General features: G+C 35.7%; 1 protein-coding gene across 8 annotated transcripts in view; it reads left to right on the top strand.

Moving 5' to 3' along the window:
- Window positions 1–1,421: 1,421 nt before the first annotated feature.
- The window catches only part of LOC121428230 (anoctamin-7-like), an 86,017-nt gene continuing 71,967 nt past the window's right edge, over window positions 1,422–15,471 (top strand). For all 8 annotated transcript variants that reach the window (XR_005971751.1, XR_005971750.1, XR_005971752.1 and 5 more), the window contains exon 1: window positions 1,422–1,502. The gene's annotated coding sequence lies outside the window, so the exon portion shown is untranslated. The remainder of the gene's footprint in view (window positions 1,503–15,471) is intronic.

Here is a 15,471-nt window from a genome sequence, read left to right on the forward strand (position 1 = left end):
CTTATTCTTTCTTTCTTTTGTTTGTTTCTTTCCCTTCCTTCCTTCCTCCAGTTTTCTTCTTTCTTTCTTTCAAAGAATGAAGGAAACATGTTTATTTCCTTCATTATTTCTTTCCTCCTTTTTTTTCTTACCTTTTCCCCCTTCAATTTTCTCCTTTATTTTGTCTTTCAGACATTTATTCACCTTCCCTTCCTTTCTTTTCTTTCTTTCTTTTGTTCTTTCTTTTTTTCTTTCTTTCTATACTAATTTCAAAGAATGACGGAAACCTTATATTTTATCTCTTTTATTATTTTTTTCATCCTTCTTTTATTCTAACTTTCTGTTATTTTTTTCTTTTTTCCTTTATTTTCTTTCCTTCTCAATCATCTCTTTTCTTTCTCCTTTATTCTTTCGTTCACCTTCTCTTCCAATTCTTTATATTTTTTTCACAAGTCTAATACTTTGTGTGGGCTTCTTTGTTGATCTTCGTTTGTTAAATGTCCCGTATTTCATTTTGTGAAATCTGGTCACCCTGATTCATATAATACGAGACAATCAAATGACTATCACTTACCTAAAAGTAGAACAGTATTTTCTAGCAAAACTGTATTTTTCACAGGACCAAAACTCTTGAATTCTCTGGACGGAGAAATGAAAGAGGCAGCTAATATTTACTGATTTAAATTACTCATCAAAAAAATTCTTCTGAATTCTTATTGATTCAATCAAATATTTGGGAACTTCATACTTATCCACGGTAGTATTATTTTAAAGTCAATATTTAATTTTGTATATAGTGTATATACATTTGCGTTACAGTGTTTATATCTATATAATTTTATAGAATTTTGCTGATTATTTTACTCTATTTGTATCATATACCTTTGTATAAAGTTTTGATAGGGGGTCTATACATTTTACAAGCTCTGCTTTTTCGTAGGCCCCTCCACTTTTTTTTCATTTCATTGCTTCGTTTCAATCCTGCCTGTGTTATGCTATGTAAACATGATTTATAACGAAATGTACTTTGATGATTGTGGAATATGAATATATATATATATATCAATAAATAAGGTGGCACATGTTTCACCACTGTTCTAAAGACTGAGACAATATGTATTATCAACGTGATCATCCTTCTCGTCGTCACTCATCACCAACAGCACAAATGGCTGCAGCCACCACCACCACCACCACCACCGCCACCACCACCACAACCACCGCCACCACCACCACCACCCCCACCACCACCACCACCACCAACGCCACCACCACAAACAACAACACCTATGCTGGTCTGGTCCATCTCTGGGTTCACCCCATCACTGCACCGGTAATGCCATTAGGGCTTCGCAAGCTGGCGCCACACAGGGAAAGTGAGTGGAGTTGAAAATGAGCTACCGGACGGTTTTTATTGATTGTTACTGTTGTGCACCTGTGAAAAACTCCGTACAATTCGTTGTGTATTGAGTTCGTCGGAAACACGAATGGAATATCATTTTACGTGGACTTTTCAGTTTGAGGTAAGTATGGTCGTCAAAACGTTTATTCTGATGGCAATCATGGCAATGGTCTGTAACATGAAATCATGAACCACTACCTGCCAGTATATGAAGTTTATTTGCGAGAACTTTTTTGAGTGCTATGCAGCGCGATTTCGGATCGTATTTGGCCTTGGCTAAGCCAGTCTTCTCCGATGCCTAGTAGTGGTACACTGGTGGTATGTATATGGGATTGGTTTGTGCGGCGGCGCTTGCCTAGTACTACGGTATGTCTAGCAAGTGCAAGTGAAGAGTTTGGACCGATTCTCGTTTAAAAAAAGTATCGACTCCTTTTGTTGTTACTCTAATTAAGAAAGAACAATTTTTACAGTGTCAGATTCCATTTATTCTAACGACTTTAAAGTTTAAACTGCTATTAATTATAATTCTTGGCTCGATAACTACAGTGCGTATCCAAACAAATTTACACAGTCTTAGGAAAAAAATACACTTTCATCCAGTTTGAAAAAGCCCTTATAGCCCTGGCCCTGGGAATCAAAAAAATATAGATGTGGGGAATTTTTCACATTTAACCTTGGATTTGGGTCTCATCTATGAAAGTTCGAGTTTTTGACAGAATGTTACACCAGAGTGAGCACTGTCCAATTTTGTAAAGCTCGCAGAAATGCTTGTTTTTACGCTGTGTCAAGGGGAAAGGGCGAAATCAATACCTTGCAAAACATTTCTCATGAATACATTTCCCTTGCACTTTTAGTCAATGGAAATAAAACATACATTCAAGCATTGTTAAACAATTTTGCTATCCAAATTGAAATTTCATTACTTACATGTAGTAAACACAACCCAATAGCGTACCTAAGCCTAGGGGGGGGGGGAGGGGAGCGTCCCCCTGACAAGTCACAACTCGTGCAAGGGACATATTCCCCCCCCCGACGAGCCACAAGTGGCCCCCTCCTTTGAACTTGAAGACCTTTTTTTTTGGTTGTCAAATTTTGTTGGCGTAGGGTTTTGCCCCCCTTTTGAAAATCGTAGGGATGCCACTGGTACAACCGTATACCCTTTTTGTGCCAGCTGGATCCGAGGACATAGCTGATTCTGAACAAAAGCTTGTATATCAGACATCTCAAGTATTTTTTCACCAAGTTTTTATCATTTACAGTGGGTTTACATTTCATTTTTAAAATTAATAGTTTGTTTCTCCACACTTCCCCAAGCTTGACAATGATGAACAAAATGAAAATCAAGCCTAAGCCATTTCATGTATCATAGCTCAGTGTAAAGCAAATAATGTCACAATGGCCTCGGTGTGTGAGGGAGTGGGATGGGGACGCAATGCACTCTTGGAAGTGTTTTTGGGCAAGGAAACAAGTTAAAAAGGTAAAAGATCTTGATATCAATGTGTTCTTCATGATTAAGGTCTACTTTTGAAGTTCTGTGCAAGTAATTTTCACTATTTTTTCAAAAGTAAGTGGTGCTCACTCAAGCGAAAATATTTTTTGACAGTTATATCGTCATTTGCTTAAGTGGATCTGTACCAGTATTATAAACTGGAAAAATCTTCAAGATATTAAAATGTATAATTTTACAGGATTTTTACTAAGTGTAAATTTATATGCACTGTATAAGTAACGTTAGACTAGATCCAATTGAATTCTTTAGTTTTAATGATTTTTTTTTTCTCAAAATTTAGAGTTTGTCGTTTTCCTTTCAGACCAACTAAACTTTCTACCAATGTACTCAAAATTAAAGTTTTTGAGCCATCTGGTGAAGAATTTTTTCCCCAAGTTTATTATGAAAACAAGTCGTATGAATAATGGAACCAATCAGTAGTACTACATGTAGTTCTGTTGCAAAATTGATATTTTAGATATCTAAATGTGCGTTTTAGTGTGTGTGTATGTGTGTATTTTGAGTTTTTGACAGACGTGTATCAATCAGGTATGATTATTTACGTCTGGGACCGACCTTTAACGTCACCATCCGAAAGACGTGATCAGGGCTCGAACCTCGAACCTCTCCTCTGCATCAATTTGTAACTTCCCCACAGCTTGGATTACAAGCGCACGTCACAACGCCCAGTAGTTTCATTGATCCACATTGGTAAGGTGTCTCAGAATTGATGTCCCTCCAAAGACAGTTGACACCTTCTGGCTGAAACTTGCTGGATGAAAGATTTTATGCAAAGTAACACTATTTATGCCCTATTCATGTAGCTCTGTGCTGTTGAGGATATCTCAGCTATACCTGTTACAAGATAAAAATACACTGAATTTTCACTGTTTTTTAGCAGTTTTTATTTGTGCTTGAATCTTAAAGTTCTATATTCCAGAATTACCAACGACTGGTGGAGGAAAAAAAATTTTGAGCAGAGAAAGCCGGCTGTGGAACTAGAAAAGCAATGGAAGAGTTCTGCTGAGAAATTAAAATGCAAAGTTGCTGGACCGAAGTGTAAAGTTGGTCGAACGATGGTGGGCAAAAAAAAACCAACCTGGCCTTTGATAGAACAAAGGGGTGTGGTCGAAAAAAAAAAATTACTTTAGTAGATAAACAACAAAACCAAGCTTTGATGAGGGGAAAGGTTAATTGGCAGGAGGGGCGAAAAGATGCAAAATTCAATAATCAAAAGTGACAGGGACAGTTGTTTTAGGAACTCATTCAATGAACAAGGTTATGATATAACCTTGTTCTCAGTTACATCTCCATGTGTGGCAAAATCAGGTTGACAATGTTTGGATTATTTTCTCTTTTTCTGTGGGACAAATGCTTGATTTTTTTTTACACTGTCATTTTCCCTTACAGCTTTTCATCATATAACTTGGCTCTTTAGTAAATTTGAATCTTTGAATTATTTTTTCTTTATTGAAAATAGAGCTTGAAAAATGAAAATTTTATTGCCATATTACTTTCCACCAATAGAGGGCGTAAACAAAAATATGCCCATAATTCAAGTTTCTGATCGCTCTGGTCAATACAAAAATTATTCTAAGTTACTAATGAAAATTTAATTGCAAAGTGTAATGGAAATTAAGGGCAAGTCCAAGAATTCGCGCGTGTTACGTATGGGACATTTCAGAGGCTTTAATGACCTGAAAAATAGTGTTAAATGACTTTGATTAGATTGAATTCCCTCATGATGGTAGACATCTAGGAGAAGAATAATCATGCAAAAAATGGTGACATATGACCTTGACCTTTTAGAGAGAAAAGATGTGCCGTTACGTATGGGACGCAGAAAAAATACAATTTTTACAACATTTTTTTCAAGTTGAGAATTCTCTGAAAGTATTTCATTTGACAACTTGTAACTTGGTGTGATAGAAGTCACAATACTCTAGTATATCTAAGGCAAGTTTCATGCCATAAGTCAAATCCCTCTAATTAAACAAATTAATGACATGTTACATATGGGACATTTTGTCCCCATAGAGAATGTACACAATTTTCCCCATAATTAAAAAAACTTAAATAATTTGAAATATGGAAATAACAAAAGAGTTTCTTTCTTTTAAAATGTTCTATTGAGACATATTTAATATGACTGAAAGGGAAATTAGCCATTTCAATAATTTTTTTCTTGTTTTTCATGGTTTTATGAATTTCTAATGTATTTGCATTGTTTTTATTTTTTTCATATTTTTCCATTTTCACATTTTTTTTGCTTTGATTGTTTTCATTTATGAGTATTCATTACAAATCAGTCTTTAAAAACTAAAGAAACGGTAAATAATCACTTTGATTTAGAGCCCTCTTGAAATTTGTTTTTCTCCATTTTGTTCACAAATCTCCCCATTGACATTGTGTGTAAATGTCCCATACATGTATGTATGGGACATACACGTCCCATTATCCCATACGTAACAATTTTTTAATTAACTTTTAATTAAAAAGTAAACAAGTTCTATTTTTGAAACTTTTTGTGGTATAACATTTTCTTACTCAATAAATTAGAACTTCCCAGAGATGCAACAATGCAAGTATTATGAGAAATAACTTAAAAAGACATCCTCAAAATGTTACGTATGGGACATTCCATCCTTGGACAATGACCTAATTTGCATAATTAATTAGATGATACCACTTTTTTCCCCAAAAAGTAATAAGATGTTAGGAGGTCCATGTCCCACCTTTGACTAAATCTCAGAAGTTTTGTTTTCATTTTCTATGAGTTTTTATAATTGTCCCATACATAATGCCCATTTTACCAATTATGCAAATTATGTGCCCCAAATTAGCACAAATATGCATATTATCAATTTTTTCTTAATGAAATTTTAAAATTCAATATTGGGTTTTCTTACCCAACCAAAGATAACTTCTTAAATTAAAGATGAAATTTTGCCTTCTAGGGTGACCTTTTCTTGGACTTGCCCTTACTAATTTGGTCACAAAAGTGATATTTTAATGATTTTTTGTGTGTTGTGTACAGCATTTTCATACCATAGTCCTACCTGTAGATTCCCCACAGGCAGGATGGTAGCAGTGAACCAGTGTTTTTTTATGTCTTGTTTGTCTATTATGAAAAATGTATTGTTATACACATGCGTGATCAAATTATTTCCAAACACCTCCTAAACGAGTTTTTCAATTTACACCTTTTTGCCCCTAAACAAGTTGTTGCCAGAAAATGACCCTGGGGAAAAAGCTTGGTGGAAAAAACATATCCTAAACATGTTTGGCTAGTCTTAAAAAAAAAGAGCTTTGGAAAAATAAATGTACCCTAAATACGTTTAACCCTGCGATTGACCATTGACCAGTCTTTCAAAACCACCCTTTTGATTTTCAGTGTTTTTTATACCCTTAACGAGTGCATGCGTGGCCTGTGTCCAAAACTGAAAAAAGGCTTTAAACACATTTTGGGGGTTATGCATGTGTACAGTAATATATTTGACCCCCCTGAAGAAAATGCAAGAAAGGTAGTTTATCATTGCTCACAAACACCTTGACTGCTGGCAGCTATCTGGATGAGTTCAAAAAAAATTATCCTCCTAATTTGTGAGTGGAACCAAGAGAGTTCAGCGGAACAACCAAAACAGAGACGGAAGCTTTTTGTCTAACCAAGGAGATATTCTCCATGGTCTAATAATAATAATAATAATATATGTAATTTATAGTGCGCCAAATCCACTCGGCAGAATGCCCAAGGCGCAGTGAGAGAAGAAAGAAAGAATGAAAGAGAATAGGTACAAATATAATAGTAATCGATCCAGGAACAATTAAGAGTAAGAGGCATTGAATAGACGAGTCTTAAGGTAACGTTTAAAAGTATCAATGGACGTGCATTCACGAATTGTCAGGGGAAGACCATTCCATAGAACAGGGCCAGCATGCGCAAAAGCCCGAGCCCCCCATGTTTTAACGGATTTGGGAATAATTAGGGAACCGGAGTTTGATGAACGGAGGGACCTCACTGGAGTGTATTTGCTGATTAGATTAGTATTTAGTATCCCTAAATTAGACCCCAAAGTAGCCAATCTGGAATAAAATTATTGGAAATGGTTTTTTGACTGATTTGAGTAGGTATGGGTGTCAACATTTACCAAAAAAAGTTAGGATGAATACGGGTTGGGGAAAGTGCTTTTTTTCAAGGTCAAAGGTCAATGACCTTTTCATATATACTGTATAATTGTATCTCTGAGATGGAAAGGTGCAGGTTGGTGATAATGGTGTCAAAATGCACAAATTCTTACCAGAATATAAAATAAAATAAAATTAAGTACCTAGAATGCACATTCACCGATAAAATTCAAGGTCAAAGCCTTTCAAAGGTCAATGACCTTTTTTACATTATATACCATACTGCATAATGGTATCTCTGAGATGATAAGGTACAGGCTGGCGATCATGGTGTCAAAATGTACAGATTCTTACAAGAAGATAAAATAGAATGAATTCAAGTACTTAGAATTGACATTCACCAATGAAATTTAAGGTCAAAGGTTTTAAAAGGTCAATGACCTTTTTACATTATATTTACCATACTGTATAATGGTATCTATGAGATGAAAAGGCACAGGTTGGTGATCATGGTGTCAAAATGCACAGATTCTGACCAGAAGACCAAATGAAATAAAATTAAGTACCTAGAATGCACATTCACCCATAAAATTTAAGGCCAAAGGTCAATGACCTTTTATACATTATATACCATATTATATAATGGTATCTCTAAGATAAAACGGCGGAGGTTGGTGTTTTTGGTGTCAAAATACACAGATTCTTACAGGAAGATTAAATAAAATAAAATTAAGCATCAAGAATTTACATTCACCTTTAAAATTCAAGGACAAAGGTCAATGTCCTTTTTAACATAAGATAATGATAATGGTATCTCTGAGATAAAACATCACAGGTTCGTAATCTTGGTGCCAAAATGCAAAGATTTGTACCAGTAGATTAAACAACACCAAAATCAGTATACAGAATATTGTTTCACCCTTGAATTCCAAGTTCAGATGAAATATTATATATACATATATATATATATATATATATATATACACACATACATATATATGTGTGTGTGTATAATCTGTATGACATAAAAAATAACAAACCATTTATCCTATGTGTTCATATTTGTGATAATGTAAATAAAGATGGCTAATTTGTAATGAAAACATGGAGGTTTCATAATTTCAGTCTGAAGTAAGGTCATGGAGAATGTATTTAGGGGTCAGAGGTCAATGAACTCTTTCCAAAATATCAGTGGAAATTAAGTTTAAAAAAGGTGATAACCAAATAACACTTCTTCATATACTGCGATGCATTTCCAAAAACAATGAAAAAAAAAATGAAATGGATTATGCAATTTGAAATTTGATGCATCATAATATCTAAATCAAGGTTGTCGTGTCTTTTTCTCTCCAGCGATAGTCCATTCATCTCATTAGCTTAATCTTCTGAAAATGGATAGGATAGGTCTAAATCTCATGTCACAGCTAGCATCATCTGAGAGCATTTCCAAACAGCAGAGGGATGACGATGAACATGAAATGAAGGCCATCATTAGAGCTGCAGTTTTTGTCATAGTAAATGGCATGTATCTCAACTTTAACAAAGATGAATTCCCGTATTATTAATTCCCTCTCATTGCGAGCTGCCAGAATCTCTTGAGATGCTAATGCTGCATGACAATTTCATATCTGCTCTCTAGCTGCCGTAGGTCACCCATGATGCTATTTCTACTAGGTATCAGTTTGTACAAGGATCATGTATTTGGTCCAGAACAACTGATTGTTATCATGCATAGTAATGAAATTCAAAAGGAGATAATAGCTTACAAGTACACATCCATTGACCTAACAACACTCCTACAGCACCACTTCCAGTTCTTGAGGATCAAGCTGTGCAACATATAGATCCTGGTATGTTATCCCTTGACAGAACATAAGGCTTTCATTGAATGGGCCAGATCAAAGTCCTGAAAATGTCAGAAGGTTTCCAAGAGTTTGATTACTCTTTGCTGAAGTTGAGACACTTAACTGCATTTACTATGACAAAAGCTGCAGCTCTAATGATTGCCTAATTTCAATTCTTCATCATTGTCCCTGGCTATATGAAAATGTTCTTGGATGATGCCTATCTTTTCCATTTACAGCTTAAGTTATAGTATTGATTGTAGCATTTGAGGTTAGTGAAATATTGCTACAGAGAAATTAGTACCTTGATTTAGATTTATAAAATGCATATCTAAATGCTGCTACTTTAGACAACTTCACCATTTCAAATTATATCATACATGATTTTTTTTTACACTTTTGGCAATGCATTACTACAGTATATATTAAAGAGTGCTATTTGATTTAAATTTCACCTCGAACTTGTATTTTGACATCATCATTGGTCCAGGAATCAACTATTAAATTTCTGTTCATTTTCCACACAGGTGAGTCTTTTTCCCATCAGAATCACTATATACCTACATGCCACAATCAAGTTATCGACCTATTTACTTAAATTTCCAGCCGTTTTTTACATAGTTCATTGACCTCTAACCCCTAAATATATTTTTCATGGCCATTATTTATCCTTATTTCAAAGTGAAATTATTAAACATCCAAGTTTTCATTACAAATAGCTATCTTTCTATTATTCACAAAAAAATGTGAATATAATGGATTAATTTCTTTTTGGGGAATCATGAATGGATATATCAATATTTATTAACTTTTGACCTTTGACATTGGATATCAAAGGTGAAGGATAATTCTTTAATATTATTTTGTGCCTTGTTATCTTCTTGCAAAAATTGCTTTTTGACACCAAAATCACCAACATGCAGCGTTATCTCAGAGATCCCATTATACGATATATATAACCTATGTAAAAAGGTCATTGACCTTTGACCTTGAACTTTATGGATTAATATGCACTCTGGGTACTTATTTTCATTTTATTTGATCTTCCTGTAAGAAACTCTGCATTTTGACACCAAGATCACTAACCTGCGCCTTTTCATCTCAGAGATACCATTATACCGTATATGGTATATAATGTAAAAAAAAGGTCATTGACCTTTGAAAGGTTTGACCTTGAATTTCATTGGTGAATGAGCACTGAATGTACTTGATTTTATTTTATTTGATCTTCTTGTAAGAATCCGTGCATTTTGACACCAAGATCATCAACCTGCGCCTTTTCATCTCAGAGATACCATTATATCGTATATGGTATAGAATGTAAAAAAGGTCAATGACCTTTGAAAGGCTTTGACCTTGAAAGTTTTCGTTTAATGTGCATTCTGGGTACTTAATTTCATTTTATTTGATATTGTGGTAAGAATTTGTGCATTTTGACACCATTATCACCAACCTGCGCCTTTCCATCTCAGAGATACCATTATACAGTATATATGAAAAGGTCATTGACCTTTGACCTTGAAAAAAAGCACTTTCCCCAACCCGTATTCCTCCTAACTTTTTTTTGGTAAATGTTGACACCCATACCTACTCAAATCAGTCAAAAAACCATTTCCAATAATTTTATTCCAGATGGTTACTAATTACGGGATACTAATTGTACTGTGGAGCAGAGCCGTTAATTGCATGGAATACAAGGAGAAGGATTTTGAAGATGATGCGATCGTTGACCTTTAACCAATGAAGGGATTTCAGAATGGGTGTGATATGAACATGTTTTTTAGATAGGGTGACCAAACGTGCTGCAGCGTTCTGGAGCTTTTGGAGTTTAGACAACTGGGTGTTGGGTAAATTGTAAAGTAAGGCATTCCCGAAGTCAAGTCGTGAAGAAATCAGAGCATGAACCAATTTTTCAGTAGCAGATTTTGACAAATATTTCCTGATGAACCCAATATTTCGGAGCTGATACCTTCCAGACCTACAAATGTTGGTTATTTGATTTGACATAGACATTCCATAATCTAACATGACACCTAGGTTACGACACGTCTGGGACACATTAATGATACATCCCGAAAAAGAGACGGATGACAACTTGACCTTACTAAGTTGAGCCCTTGAACCAAATAGAAGGAACTCAGTTTTGGAGGGATTCAGTTTCAATGAATGACTATCCAGCCAGGAGTGAATGTCAGCTAAACAATTCTCAAGAAGGGCAATTGCATTTGTTGCATCAGCCTGGTTAGGTTTGAAGGAGAGATAGAGTTGGATGTCATCGGCATAGATATGATAATGGATATTATGACGTTGTAAGATATGTCCCAAACTAATCAAGTAAATCGAAAACAAAGTGGGTCCGCCCACAGAACCCTGCGGTACACCGTGAGAGAGAGGCATACTACTAGATTTGCAGTCATTAATACAGACAATCTGCGAGTGACAGGAAAGATATGACTGAAACCATTCGTATGCCTGACCCCTAACACCAAATGAACTGAGTGTATTAAGAAGAACAGTATGATTGACAGTATCGAAAGCGGAAGACAAGTCGAGTAAGAACAAGGCTGAGATATTTCCTTTGTCCATACCCTGAAGAATAGAGTTGAACACATTGACCAAGAGAGTTTCCACACAATGGTTGGGACGATATGCAGATTGAAAGGGATCAAATAAATTGTCAGAAAAATAATCAGAAAGTCTAGAAAAAACAACCCTTTCAAGAATTTTGAATAAGAATGGCAGATTAGATACAGGACGGTAATTTTGCAGTACCTCTGGATCAAGAGAACTTTTCTTCAGTAGTGGAGTGATATAGGCAACCTTCAAACAAGTAGGAACTTCAGCCTGATCAATACTTAAATTAACTATCTGAGAAATAATGGGAGCAAATGTAGTGCAACATTCTTTTAACAAAATGGTAGGAATCGGGTCTAACTGGCATGATTTAGGTGGTATTTTCCTAAGAATTGATTCAATCTCATCTGGATTGGTAGGATGCAGAGTCTCAAGTAAGGTCGCAGTGAACGGTTGAGGACAGGACTCATCTGGGTGAAGAGTGTCGCAGATAGTCCGAACTTTCGCTTGGAAGAACTGGATGAACGTCTCAGCCATAACATGACTATCAGTGTGACGCGGTAGAGGGGTAGACTTCTTTCGATTCAAAAGACTGTTAGCAAGAGAGAAGAGCTTGCGTGAGTCGCTACCACAGTCGTCAACGAGACCAACATAATGTGAGGTGTGCAGTTTTGAAGCATGAAAAGTTAATGGAGAGAAATAAATAGAGATCTTAAAGCCTGTGTATAGCTTTGGTAAAGGGTCAATATTGTGATTGATAATCGAATATCATCCAATATGACAGTCTTACTGAAGCGTAGAGACCGTTAGATATTTTTCTAACTGCACTTCTCTGAGAAAATTTCAAATATTCAAATCTTGGATATATAGCGCCCTCTCTCGGCGATGCTTGTTTTAAATTTTAAAAAAATGGGCATTCAAGCACTTATATTATCAATTTAGTGATTAGATATCCAAATATTACAGACAAAGAACATATCTTGAAAGTTTCAGCCCATTCCATGATTTGGAATAGGATTTAATTGAAAGACAAAAACACACAGATATTTTAATTTGATCGGGTGACCCGATCAAGTTAAATTTCCATGTAAAATCGCAAAATTTATCCTGTAATACACATTTTCATTTCATATCCTCTGCATCATAACTGTTATAGGGCATATCCATTCATATTAGCTAGCAATGAATTGGAATAGTGATAGGTGCATTTTGGTGGATTTACCAAAACTATACACAACCTTTAAAGTATTTAGAGAGGGAGAGAGAGAGAAGATTGTGTCATTGGTTGAGTGCCGGGGGGGGGGGGCACTTCCAATGACGAGTGGATACCATGCGCGAGCAAAAAAACACGTAAAAAGTAATGTAATGTGATAAGGGTGTCAAAAACACAAAAGGGTATCTATTTCGCTCGAAAAAATATACATGTTTAGGGTCAAATATGCGGGGATGTCCGGGATGATAAAACAAAATCAAAATGTTTTATAAAGGGTGTCCTTTTTGCCCCAACACTACGTGTTTAGAGTCCGATTTGCGCGAGGTGTGGAAGGTGGGGCCATACTAAACCAAAATAATGGTGTGTAAAGGTAAAAACCGACGACCGACGGATGCGTGCCGTGACATAACAATAAAATATCTCTGTAGGCTTGTTTAGGGGTTAATTTCAAGGAATGCTTGCTACAAGTAAGAGTATCGTTTCATTTCCAATACTTGTTAAGGGGATGCATTTTCAGAATATGGAAAATACATCGCTGTACTTGTTTAGGGGCTCAGTTCTGGGAATACTTGCCAATAGTATTTGTTTCCAATACTGGTTAAGTGCCCCCCCCCCCCCCTGGGGTTGAGTGGTAGTGTACAAGCATGGAGCTAACAGAGAGTGCTAGTGTATTGTGTGTAATGCTTCATGCATAGTAAGTGATGAAAGTGGTATGGCATGAGTGAGTTTTTGTGTAAGTCTTGTAGCTAACATGTACATGTAGTAAATGCAGCGTAGTATACCATGGTAACAACTTTCGACACACCCTGATGTGAAAAGATGCCTGCTTATTAAGCTGCTTAAGCTAAGCTAACCTGGTTGGGCTTAGCTTTAACCTAGGTCCATGAGCAAAGAGGTGGCTACATGTAGGTTCATTAAATTCTGAGTATATTTTGAACAATAGAAAGATGGCACTTTTCTCTGAAAAATCTCCTAGTACATGTATCCAGGTTCAATACCATAGGTGAGTGATATTGTTATTAATTGTGACTTTATGAATTGGGGTATTTTTTCAGAAGTTTAGTCAAGAACATTGATTTTATGTGGTGAAAAGCTCAATAAAATGCTATAAAGGTATAGGCCTATAAGATTTCTATCAAATGAATGAAATCGTTTGCAGACAGTTGTTATTTTTATATATATTTGATTGCTGCAGAAGAATTAACTATTGTTTAACTCTTTGCCTGCCACGGACAGAATCACCCGTGTGCCACATTTATTTCAAGGTGCAACCTGAAAGGGATGGTCCAGGCTCGAAATATTTATATTCCACTAAATAGAGTAAAATTCACAGAGCAAAATGCTGAAGAATTGATCAAAATTGGATTACAAATAACAGTTATTGAATTTTAAAGATTTGCATTAATCCGGTGAAAGACATCATTCTCTCATTTGCATGTGACTAAATTGTGCATACAACTATTTTGTGAAAAATACGAAACTTCAAATTGTCATAACTTTCTTATTTTACACCCGATTTTGATGAAATTTTTCAGCATTATGCTTGTCTGATTTTCTCTATTGATTCAAATCAACCTTTGTCTTACATGAAGGTGGACTTGACCTTAAATGCAGAAAGAGACATTTGCTATCTGTGCATTTAACCATTTCGTATACTGTATACAGTTAGTCGGTAAGCCCCTGTGTTAATTAGCAAATGGGCAAGATTTATCCAAGTACTCTCGTGGCTGAATTCATGTCCCTGCAAATTCTCTTGAATTATGAGACTTTCTTAAAGAATTTAACCTCTCATACCTTTTTACACAGGCTAAAATTTAAAATTTAAATTAAAATACGGGGTTAAGCTTAGCCCACCCTCTTTTTACACAGCATTTTTGCAAAGTGGGCTAACCCCACCTATAGTACGGGATTATTTGGCCCTGCAAAAAAGCAGGGTTATCCCACCAATTGCGGTGCTAAGAGCAATAGTACAGGGTTAAGATCGCATGTGTAAAACGAAAGTGGGCTAAGCTTAACACCGTACTATACATGTAGGTGGGGCTAAATGGCAATTTGGCCCCACCTATAGTACCGGGTTAAGGAAATTGTAGCGTGTGTAAAAAGTGTACGAGTGAAGTACTTGTACTACGAATGATCGACATAAACCACTAGTCCGGGGTTAGCGAGTTTCGTGTGTGAAAAGCAAGCATTCCTTATCCTGGGTTAGCAATAACAATTTGGCATGTGTGAAAAGGAAAAAAAAATAGTACAGGGTTAAGGATAGTACGGGGTTAGCGATAGTCCGGGGTTAAGAAAATCCTGTGTAAAAAGGGCATTTCTCCTTGAGTAAAATTGATTATTTTTGTACCATGGGGAAGAGTATTAATGTTACTCTTCTATATAGGTCATTTCTTTTGAAAAAAATATTTTGATAAATAAGTGAATTTTTACCTGAAAAGATGCATCAAACAGAATTTTCTTTCTCTGTTTTCACTTGCAAATTGTGCAGCATTTTGTGATTTAGGCACAAACTCTATACTTTTTTACAATGTCACTCTTGATATGTGGCATCTTTGAGATGGGTCAGCAGCCAGCTTTTTCCGTCAAGATGCAAGACAAGATTTCTAAAAATTTCTGAGTAACATAAAATCCAGTGTTCTGATTGGCTGAATAATGTTTTAAAAGAACAGGTGTGGGTGACCTTGCAGAGGCCCGGTGTGGGGAAGATTGGAAATTGGGTGTGTGGTCTCTATGACCAATCAGAGCGCAGTATTCTTGTTTTTGAACTGCTAAATGTACTTGGCCTATGAAAAGCTGGCTGCTGACCCATCTAAAATCTTCTTATAAAAATTATATCATATTAAAG

Source organism: Lytechinus variegatus, chromosome 14 (genome assembly GCF_018143015.1).
Source record: "Lytechinus variegatus isolate NC3 chromosome 14, Lvar_3.0, whole genome shotgun sequence".
Lineage (NCBI taxonomy): Eukaryota > Metazoa > Echinodermata > Echinoidea > Temnopleuroida > Toxopneustidae > Lytechinus > Lytechinus variegatus.